Source organism: Bombus bifarius, unplaced genomic scaffold, assembly GCF_011952205.1.
Source record: "Bombus bifarius isolate JDL3187 unplaced genomic scaffold, Bbif_JDL3187 scf7180000007970, whole genome shotgun sequence".
NCBI lineage: Eukaryota > Metazoa > Arthropoda > Insecta > Hymenoptera > Apidae > Bombus > Bombus bifarius.
In genome coordinates, this window is record NW_022884356.1 from 4,156,910 (window position 1) to 4,169,060 (window position 12,151).

Genomic DNA, 12,151 nt, shown 5'->3' on the forward strand with positions numbered 1-12,151 from the left:
GTGAAATTTTAACCGATCCGTACCAATCTATATAATTTTATAGAGAAATCCAAATTACATGCATTTGAAAATTAACTATTCTCAACATGTTACAATAGGTCGAATAAATATTATCGCGAGAAAATGTATATGGAATATCGTGTTTACGATAGGGGTGCGCAGTAAGGGTGCGCGTTTTCTAGCCGCCGTTTGGTCCTTTGTGCAAAGTTCGCAGTCTGCCTGCGGCCGCGCTTGATGAAACTTTATTTCGTATCACCCTTACCTTAGAAAAAACAATTTTCTCCACGTATTTCGGATATTATTCTTCGGTGGTCCAACAAGCTGTCAATATATTTTTCTTTTCTATCTTCTCTTCCTTTTTTCCTTTTCTCATGTAGTTGGTAGATGTCGGCGTGAAATTAATCAGTGATGTAAGATGGAACGGACAGGACTGGCGCGATGATCGAGGATCGATGACAACCGTTACGCAAAATATAAATGGAAAATTGTCTCGAACAATGCGTGGGTGAATTCTAATTGCAAATCGTTGATTTCTTATTAATATGAAACAGTTAAGGGGAGGTGATGATCGTACCTCGATGACGCTTAAATGGATGGTGTTAACGAAGGAAATGTATGCGAAACGTTTAGACTGTGATTTGCAAGTAATTGTGACGAATGAATATTTGTTGAGTAATAAAATTGAGTAATAAAATAAAATAAAAACTGACCGCTCAAGTTTGTGTAAATGAGAATAATATAAAATAGAAGCTCTAATAAATGGAAGATTATTGAAATTCTTCGATACTAGTCCGAAAAATGGACTTTAAAACGACGATTTCAAAAGTTTCGTAAAATAGTGCTATACGTTGTCTTACGTACAAAGATAAAAAGAAATGGTGATAAAAACGAAAACTTATATGGAAGAATGAGGAACTGATGCATGGTGGAAATCGATCGAAAGCTTTTGAAGAGTTTTTACGTGACACTATGAAACTTTAACCGGAAGATGAGGAAATGACAAGCGACAGATCGATTAGGAAATGATATGCTTGTGGACGGGGGTCGTGTAAGTTCATCGTCGTAGCAAGGTAGGATAACTCGACAACTTTTTCCCCATCTCGTCATCTCTCCTGCAAACTTTTACTGTCCTTTGCGTTGAGATGCACAGAGGTGTACAAAATTTTGCTCGAGTAACACTGAATCAAACCATCTGGTAATAAATTCACCAACTTCAAAGAATAATCATACGAGATATTACATTTTCATTATTTTCAATTCAATTCAATTCAATAAAAAAATATCAAATTATATATGTATATATAAAAACATGATATTTCTTTTTTTTAATATTAATTTGATTTATTTACAATCTTCAATTTATTCGCAATATAATGATAATTAAGCCGCAAGTACAGAAGAACATACTAAGAAATATTCAAATTTACGAAAATTCTATTCTTTCTAACAAAATAAAAACATCCTGCGTTAAATTATCAAGTGCTGATAATTCTGATAACAAAATGGATTTTCTAACATCATTTCGTATAAATTCATCGTCGGTATTTATCTCGTATTTGTCAGTTCTTCCATTAAATGAACGTAATCAAGATTAAATTGTATTACTCGAAGAAGTGCTGCGAACCATGGTGCAATTTTATATTAAAATTGAATTAAGTGAAGGCACAGTGTCATAATTACCGCACATAAGATAGAACCACGCTGTCGCAGTCGTGCTCATTTAAATACATCGAGCACGCATTCATGCCCTCAAGAAAATTCAACAATCTCGTGAACCATATCTACATTTTTTTTTAATCTGCATGTATGCAAAATACCTTAGGAATAAATCTCAATTTCGATACATCAACGTATTCTTTATATTACAGTTTTATGAAAATAATTGTATCAAATAATGAAATCAGGTATTTTATATTTAACGAAATATTTAATATTACGAGAAATTCAAATATTAAAGCTACATAGAAATCCAATTTATGGATATGTAAATGTAAATTACGTTGGAACTTTATAAAGTTCGGAACAGGAAATTCGGAATTCAGAATACGTGACGAAAGGGCCGTTATTATTAACTATAAACTTCTGGAATCTCTCCAATTGGAGAAAAAGAAATATAAAATTTGTTCTGAAAAGAATTAAATGATACAACATTCGTATAAAAATTATAATGGAATGCCGAGAAATATTTTCCAAGAGAAGTTTCGCTTATTACAGAAGACGTAAAAATATTTTTCACGTGCCACGAATAACGAAATATTCCTTCCTATTCCAACAGAGATACATTTAAGTCGAAATAATTATTTTATATAAAAATGTTTCGTACTAATTCACTTAACTTTTTTATCTTCAAATTCATATAATCTTCATCCTCAAAAGGGATCTGGCTTCGTCATTTTCCGAACTCGGACCGGATCATCTGAAAAGTCCACTTCATTACCGATTACTCATTCCAGAACCAGTCGCTTTATAAATCGAACATGAAAGTAGCTAAATGGAAAAAATGAAGGTACGCCTAAAGAACGAAAAGTAGGATTATACGAGAGAAATCTACAAAAGTGACGACAGCTAATTCTCCTTTTTCATACTTTTCTCCATTCTTTTATCGTCCTTTAACGTACACAATCGCAGTGATCGTATTCTAAAAATTTTCCGTACTGAAAATGGCACAAAAGGGAAGCTCGTAACTGTTTTATTGGCGTGCATTTAACGAACAATTCGCGAGATCGTTGTTTCAGCTCGGAAGATCTGTTAACGATATCGAGACTGTAGGATTCTTAGCATTATCGTTGAAATCATTTTCTTTATGATATTCGTAAAACCGGATTATTTTTTTCTGCCTGTGAATTGAATGACCACTGGATAGATTTTATACGAATACTAGAGGAAATTTTACGCTTTAAATGTTTTCTTATCGCGTTGCAACATAGATCACGATTTATTCTTGGATACTCAAGTTCATGCTTATAGAAGTTAAATATATAACTAAATCAACCTTCAAGGAGAACTGTATACTTTTGATTTTTCACTTATGGAATCGATTTCATTATAATTTGAATTTCATTTTTTACATTTTCGTCCTTACATTTGATTGACTTTCTAATGGTTGATAAAAGTAAGTTTGAAAATGATAAATTTCGTAACATTATAATTTGATTTCTATGTAAAGATATTTGGCTTAAGGAATCTTGTAGAAGATGAAAATGGATTAAATCTGACATAAATACATCATTGTGATAAACAAAACGTAAACAAGACATACATATACATAGGAATTAAGATAGAGTTATTAAGATTTAAGATAAAGAATTAAGATTAAGTTTAGAGATAGATAGATAGATAAGCTTCAAGATAAGTTAAATTAAAATTTAAGATTTAAAATATTGTTTTGTCAGGATACCAGCCAACTACGCGTATCATAGACATAAACAAAATTTGTATGGTTCCAAAGAAATAGTTTAGCATAACTAAGATTGTAATATCTAGATGGAAAATGTAGTTACGAACACTAAGCTATTCCTTAAAATTCCCTTTCGTAATAATTTAATATGATAAACAAAATGTTGTAACATAAAACAAAACAGTTACATAAACCAAGCGAAAAAAGTTGCAAATAGCGTTGCACAAACGCAATGTTGAACTGTCATAATACTCAGGAAGAAAAAGAGGAAGAGGAAGAAGATGATCGAATAAAATTCGTTATTTATATAAAACAACAACCAAAAAACGAACGACACGTCCAGTTTAATCCTATTCACGTCATTTTTATATTTCATCCGCAATGAAACATTCAACAGAAGTTAAATCTCTTTTGCCATTAAATCCAACCTTACGGATTACTTGAGATAAATGCTTCTGAAACGAAGATAAGACTTATTCTATTATTATAAAAGCGCCCTCGAGATAATACGTGGCATTTAACAGTTATATATATCTATAGTACAAATTTACTTTTTAATATTTTGAAGATGGAGACAAATATTTTGTATTAGGTTGTCCGAAAAGTTTCTTTCGTTTTATAAGCAAATAATAGACGCACAATGTTCTTTGTTTTATATTAGTTTATTGAATTATGCACGAACATAATAATAGAAATAGAACGCAATGAATCATACCTAATTCAATAAAATAATCTAAAACAGAAATTGTTGTTCATCTGTTATCATCATTGAAACGAAGGGAACTTTTAGACAACCTAATAATTCTCTTTTATTGAGAAGAAAGAAACGTCACTATCACGATAGATAATAAATCACGTATATGATTAGCAAATCTTAATCTTATCTGAAATAATTTTTAGCCAGATCCTGTGTTCGTAGCTGTAAACGACACGCAGCTATAAGTCTCAAAATAAAATAAAATTGTACATTAATCTTTCTATAGACTGTTCTCTCTCTCTCTCTCTCACTTTCTCTTTTTTCTTCATTATAAAATCAGTCAATCTTTAGAAAGCACCGAAGTAATTTCGTGGTTCTTTGTGTTCACGTATTGCCGAGATATCCGGTTTTTTCGATCGTGAATGCGTAAGCGATTAGCCGTGATAAAACAAAGAATTAGATGTACGATTCTGATAATGTAAAAACAAATAATAATTTTTCCGCAAGATTGCTCATTAATTATTGATCGTAACAAATTACGCAATAAAAGTGTCTTAAATGGGTTTATTTTATGAGGCGGAAATGAATTCTGTAAAATTGTAGGTTCTTGTAGAAGACATGAATGAGATGAACGCTAAAATTTAGTGGAATATTTGCGGACTATTTCTAAAGAGAAATTTTTCCTAGAAATCATACGCGAAGACGATGAGTGTTAAAATGGAAGAAAAAAATGTCTGCGAAGTTGAATATCTCAGTTTTAAATGTGAATGGGGAAAAATTTGCAAAAAATAATGAAAATTTATTTTTGGCTAACTAATTTCGAAAAGTCAAGCTACACGCATACGTGTGTGTTGTGACAAAAAAGCACGCGAATTTTATGCGAAAATTTTGCAAGAGAATTAAGAATAAAAGTTTTGTAAAATTCCATTTTAGCTGACATTTTCTAAGGATGTTCTACTTTTGTAAACAAATTTTTTCCGTGCTTGTGTCGTGATAGACGAATTTTTTTTAAAGAATTTCATTTTATTTCTTTTAATTACGTCTTCATATATTACGTTCGAAATTACGTTCTCCTTGCTGACAACAAAAAGTACGATTAAAATTATTTTTTTAATTAATATAAGAGGAAAAGGAAGATTCAAAATTCTACATATACAGGTATGCAAAATATATATAATTTCAATGTTTTCGTTCTTAAATAAAATATCAAAAAATCTTTAGTAAATAAAGTATTTATTCGCTTAAAAAAGTCATTGTCCTTTTTGAAATCCTGAAATATTTCAGAAATCAGAATCGATACATTTATTCAACACTTGAAAGGACAAAATACTAAAATCGCGTATTTCGACAAATGTAGCTTAAACAGTTATTTTCATTGTAACTGTGTTAAAATTCCTGCACGGTATATCGCGTGCTAGGACATGAAATATCTACGGTGATTGCTTTGTACATACGTATATAACGAATGTACACCGGTTCTGATCGATTGATTTAAATCGCGTGTGTTTATTTTGGACTTGCTTTGATAAGTGGCGTACGGACACGCGCATCTTCGCCATATACCAAGTAATCAACAATGTTCCTAAAAAATAATACGTTTTCAAAGTGGAATTTTGAATATTTTTAATTGTTACAATCATTGATTAATGAATCGAATAGTATCGAAAAGAAAATAATTAAAAATTTTGTAAATAATTAAAATGGTTTCATAAGAATATTAAATCATGCAATTGATCCTTTTTTAGATGTATGTAATAAAAATAATACAGCTTGTGTGTAAAGAATTTTAGTTTAGAATTTAAAGGTATGAGGACGGAGAAATTACGTGAATTCAGTTCACTGAATTCTATGCGAGGTTTCAAAATACACATATGGAACATTTCTCTGTCAACGTAGGAGGTATAATTATATAATTAAAATAATATCTTCAGTATTTAAGTTACGTCACATGCATATCTGAAGGATACTTGTACTCAACTTCTGCACACTCAACTTTCCTATACTACATTTAACAAGGTAATTCACATGCAAAAAAGATAAAAATCCACTAGAGGAATGTACTATAAAACCGAGAAAAAGCATAAAAAATGAATCGTAGATTTATTAGGAAAATATCTTTCCTCGAAACCCTTTAAATCAACTCCAGCACATGCGACACATCTTCCAATTTATATTTCTCAAGCTCCATCTCTCGAGCTCTGAAAAAAAGGAATTAACGCTCTCTATCATCCTCTATCCTCATCAACACGCCATTCTCCTCAAACCACACGCTGTTATATGTGGTCGTATATAGAATTCTATATATGGTCAGACAAGTAATCTATATACCTTAAGATCCATCCCTCAAATTCTGAAAAAGATCAATTCTCTCCATCATAGTCTCTCCATTACATCCTATTATATACCACGCTACTCTCATACCTCATAAAGTTCAACACACTCATTACGCACGTCACGAATCCGAGTCAGAATCCTCAAAGAAATACAAACGTGCGCTGCTATAGCTAGTATATATAGTGATAATTTACTGATTTTTCTTTACTTTTTCTCCGTATTGATGAGTGAAATTTTGCTCCTTTTCTCGCATGTTTCAAAGTTTGTATTCAAGTATTCGAGAGTATTTGATATTACACAATATTTTAGAGTCCTCTTGCACGACTGAATTAATATCGTTAGTGAAGTACAATTTACAAACTACAAATTATTAATATCAATTCAGATGCTGATAACAGAAAGTTATCATGAAGTCGGTTATCATGAAATCCACAATTTCACGATTTAATTAAGTGCGATATTTTTGCGATATAATTACAGATATGCTCGCAACAGATCTATGACACGATGAATATTTTGCTGAAATTAAAGATGCCAGGGTGTTCTTTTGTTTTCTTGGAAAAGAACATAAATAAAACTTGTTTTTATTATCAGCGTTTGAAATGCCTTTCTTCTGTAAAAATTTCATAATGAAACGAAGAGAATGTTACAAGTGAATTTTACGACTTGCCACTTATAGATTCACGAATATTATAAATTATAATATAATAATATTATAATTATAAATTACAGCGCAAAAGGACCTAGATATGTAATGAAACTTGGATCCACAGCAATCGAGTTTCACGCATATTCATCTATTTATCATCCATATATTTATTTATACATACATCTAGGTTTTCTTGCACAATAATTTACTAATTAATAAAGTAAATGAATTGACGAATGGTAAACTGTAAGCCACAGACCTTTTTTTATATCAATTTACCACTCGTCAATTCACTTACTTTATTAATTAGTAAATTATTATGCAAGAAAACCTAGGTATTGAAACTTAATTGGCAGCAAACACGTTTCATACACACATACACGTACACACGCACATCTATTGGCAAAGAAACGTGCGTGTTACCAAAGTAGTATACTTACTAGTCAGAACACGCGTGATAGATCGAGGATGTTGCATATTCATTTAGATAAGACGGTTCCTCGTGATCTTCGAGCAGTTTACACGCTCTTCGAAAATATCTACTATCACCAGGGTAGCTCAGATTGCGTCAAGAATAATGTTACACTATGAGAAGCATTAGCAAATATCGATCGTTTATCCTGGTTAGCCATCCCCGGTGTAATTTAGCGGCACGCGATATCTCGAGTGTTATGGTTACGCGTTAATGCCTGTCACGTTGCCGAGGTTTATGCAGTAGGTGCACGGATAATGCGGCGTGTAAAATTCACGAACTACCTGAACACGCGTGGAATCGATCACGTGTTGCGTTCAGCATTGTCCCTGAACTTAGGGCGGGTTCCATTAATTTGCATTGACTAAATTTCCATTAACTAAAAGCAGCAAGAAGTCACTCGAACTATCACTATGAAAATCATAGTGGTGTAAGACGGGAAATTCGGAAAATTTGAATTTAGTCACGTACTTCAGACCTCATAAGTATCATCCCTTCAGTTTCATAATTAATTAAGTGCTAGCTTTATTCTTTACCGCGATACGTTTCCTTAACTTCAAAAAATGAATTTTTGTAACAATAAACACAGAACACTGTTTCATGAATTATAATGCTAGACTGTCTTACGTATTACATATGCTATGATTCTCTGACCTATATTTTTCATAAAAATCAATAGTTATTAAACAAAAAGAGACTTAATATTATATAAATTTAATTGACGGTTATAAACAGAATATTAATTTGTAAATTGCCTCTACGAATCATGTCAAGTGTTGGATAAAGTTACATCAATGCATGTCTTTTCTTAATGCTTTAATTTATGATCATGCTATATCGTTTCCACCTACTATAAGTATGACGAGGATAATTTCGTCTCACGCAATGATTCTGAGTAAAATCCCAACGGAAAGTGAGGCAAAGAACGGCATCGTAGCTTGTATTGAAATTTTTTATTATATGAACATGGAATGTAAATGAACGAACGTAGGATGAAGAGACTTGCCGTAATAGAATGAAAAGCTCTGAGGTGCCGCCGCTAGTATGAAAGAAGCTGCGTTCTTTCTTAGATTTGAAGGTGTCTATATGGAAGTAGCGTGGCTGCACGAAGTGTATCTATTAAAGACTACTTCTTTACTTTCTGTCGATCATTGTTAAAGATACTGTTTTTTATGCAAAGTATAATGATCGGTGAAAATTTAGAAAAACTAGGGAAAGAATGTAGAACTTAGGTGTGACGCAAAGGTGATGTGACAAATGACACTTCGTGATGCAAAATCAGCATACAGTTATTTTTCATCCACGATAAAATTTAGTTATCAGTGTTATAAAGTGTAAAACATTATGTCCAGCGTTTGAAAAGTGCATTAATCTCCCGTTTCAGCTCGTCGATATATTGTGAGACGTTTAAAACCTAAAAATTCTATCTCAGATACTGTACAGACGAGTAATCTATCTCGCTAGAAACTCAGTACATTTTATAATCTAATGATTTTTAAATGAAATAGAATGAAAAATTGTATTTTATGAATTAAATGTGAAATACACAGGCGATTGTACACTTTTATAAAAAAAAAAATGGTAATTACTGAAATATTTTGCATTTATTATTTGATGCAAATAATATACAAAATATTATGTGTAAGTATATGTATGTGGCATGTAATGTATCATGTTATCAGTTTTTAAAATGTATCTACGTAATGTATGACGTAATGACGCTAAAACATATTACATCCATAGAACTTTCCTTGTATGTATACCAAAAGAGGATTACATCTTGCTTTTCATTATTAATAATTCCCATCGTTAAGGATACTTGCAACTTTCATCGTAGATTAAATTCGTACAAAGTTATGTAGGTAAATAGCTTCTGTAAATTCTGGTCTACGTTGCAGTATGTTTAAGTAGATCTAGCCATTCGTTAATAAACTAGTTAGACAAGTGTTCTCTGTTCTGGGAGATTTTAGTCTTTTAATTCACTTGTATTAAGAATTATTTGAAAAATATTACATTATTTTATACCTTTTTACAACAGAAGAAAATTAAAGGTTTGTTTAATTTCGTAACAAAATTCTGGAAATTCTGCAGTCTATCTGTCATTAACTGTTGTTGTGAAATTACTCATCGAAAATGTCACACTATCACATATCATAACACGTCGGCTTTGAAACGTCGGACAAAGCTATTGCTGATAGTTACATATCATCCAGTCGCAAAATTTCAGTTCAGTAAACGAAGTAAAATTATTTCGAAACTTCCCTTGCCATTTCTAATTATAAATTTCGTTGCAAGTAAATTAACCAAAATTCTTATTAAAAATACTTTGTCGTCTCTATGTATAAATTTCTGCAAACGAATAAAGATTATGTTAGAATAAAATCGTGTGACTGAGTGAAATGAAAATTTTGTCAAAACTTGTCTACTTTCCTCTGATTGCAAATTTTAACTGAATAAAGTGAAATTGTTAACATTGTTAAAAATAACCTTTCCATCTCTAGCTGCGAATTTCAATACGAGTTGAAGCAAAGCTCTTGTTGAAAAATATCTTGCCATTTCTAACTACTACATACGCTTAGACAGATAATATATGTACGCTAGTAACCATTATTTTTTCTTTATTCTACTTCGGAATTCAGAAGTTGTAGTTCGGGGTCGGATTTACCTTAGATTTTGGTAGAGGCGGTAAGTGCGAGAAGTACAAGTGAAAATCACTCACTAAAGTAGACTGACCAAGACGAGACTTTGGAAACTTCCAAGCACTGAATAGAGGGAAGCGTCTAATCGGCAGACGAAGACAGTTGAAGCAACTTTATATGACAATGTGAAATTTATATGGAGCACATTTATATGACAATGTATTTTCAATGTGTTCTAGTTTCGTGATGGTACAAATAATCACGCACGTTTTACAATCGTTCCGAAACAAAATATTAATTCTTACGCTTGTCCTGACGATACAATAATTACGCTATCCTACAACTATAGCGATCTTGTGTCATACCCACGCTTTATAGTGATCTACGATAACCCTACATCTTCCTACTCGTATTTAAGGTGGAAGTTGCAATAAGTATAGGCACGAGCTAGGAATAGCACCTGATAAATAAAATAATACGGTGATTCGACGTTCGACCCCGCCGAAATCAATCCGAACGAAAACACACACAACGTCTTGATCCATCGCAACACCTAAGAGTTTATGGCGAGGGTTTAGACCGAGAACTTGCCCCTGTATCGAATGTTAGATCTCAACAGTGTTCGGTTTCATCGCAAACGTTAAGTTACGAGCTCGTACCGTTTTTCTGAAAATCAAGCAACAAATGCTGATACTTTTTCCGATAAAATTTATATGCTCCAGGACGTGGCCAGAAAGTATGAACGGTCGACTACGTATTCGTGTCGTAAAATCGTTACAGACCAACCGATAATAACCTGCTATATATATGGGACGAGACATCAGATGCTGGACGATTCTGTAACATTCTACTTCACACATATATTAAGGATAGAGAAGACAGTAAGAGGCAATTCACACCCTTCAGTACGTGACCAGAGGATGGAACGAACGGCTGTCTGAGTTCCTCTCACAAAATGATTACGGAGAAGCCAGTGGTATCACGTCGCTTGTGCGGAACAGTATCCCAGATGCCGGAACCACTCGGTAAAATCCAAACGCAATTTACGATCAACGGTGTTCTACTAAAATAACCGCAACTTAATTTTAAACTTCTAACGTTAGGCGAAACTGTTATATAACGAAATTTTACGCTACAATAGACCGAAATTATACAAAAACTGATATGGTAGCTACCTCGAGCAAAGAAGCTACAAGAATATCGCTCACTAATATCGCATCGTGTCTTGTCTAAGATTTTGAACAGTTCTCCGCTTTAATTTTAACTTGAACTATTATACTATACCGTTCACTGTGCGCCATAGATATTCGCACGGCGCATGTGAAGATCTGGTCTTGACAGTGCCACGGTTTGTGCTTGTGACTCCTCGGTTCAAGGCGCGTACACAGCAAGCAGACGGAAGGCGTTTCGACTTCCGTACCACATCGATTGTAACTTCCCGTCTATGCACCGTATTTCCCCTGGCGGATTCTTGAACTAGTGCTCCTATCGAGATCGTTTCCAGCGTGTTCGCGTCAGACTCGCATCGAATTCCTCGGAACGGTATAGCTAACCGCATCCTTCTCGTCACCTCTTCGATTCTTCTGAAGGATCGTGCGAATTATCATCGTGGTGAGGCAGCCGACATGAGTACGACACATTAACGATCGATGGATCTTTACCTGTAACTGGTACGATTATACGCTCTTGGGAAAAAAGACGAAAACGTAAATCAAAAATGTGAAATTACTCGAATCGCAGTTACAAAATCGACGGAGTTATCATACGATTGCTGAATTTACGATAAGAGAAACAATTTATGCAAAACTATTTTTTCGAATCGCATTATAGATATTTCCAGTCAAACTGTTATTTTATTCTTGGAAATAAAACGATACATAAATTTAGCATTCATTGTAATTTTTAAGTTCCTTGAATATTTAAAACAAACCGAAAATAATAATAAGTATAATAATAAGTTAAA

The 12,151-nt window shown here is 32.8% G+C and overlaps 1 protein-coding gene across 1 annotated transcript in view; it reads left to right on the forward strand.

Moving 5' to 3' along the window:
- The first annotated feature begins 200 nt into the window (after positions 1–200).
- The window catches only part of LOC117210756 (RYamide receptor-like), a 47,193-nt gene continuing 35,242 nt past the window's right edge, over positions 201–12,151 (forward strand). The window contains exon 1 of the mRNA XM_033454078.1: positions 201–1,070. The gene's annotated coding sequence lies outside the window, so the exon portion shown is untranslated. The remainder of the gene's footprint in view (positions 1,071–12,151) is intronic.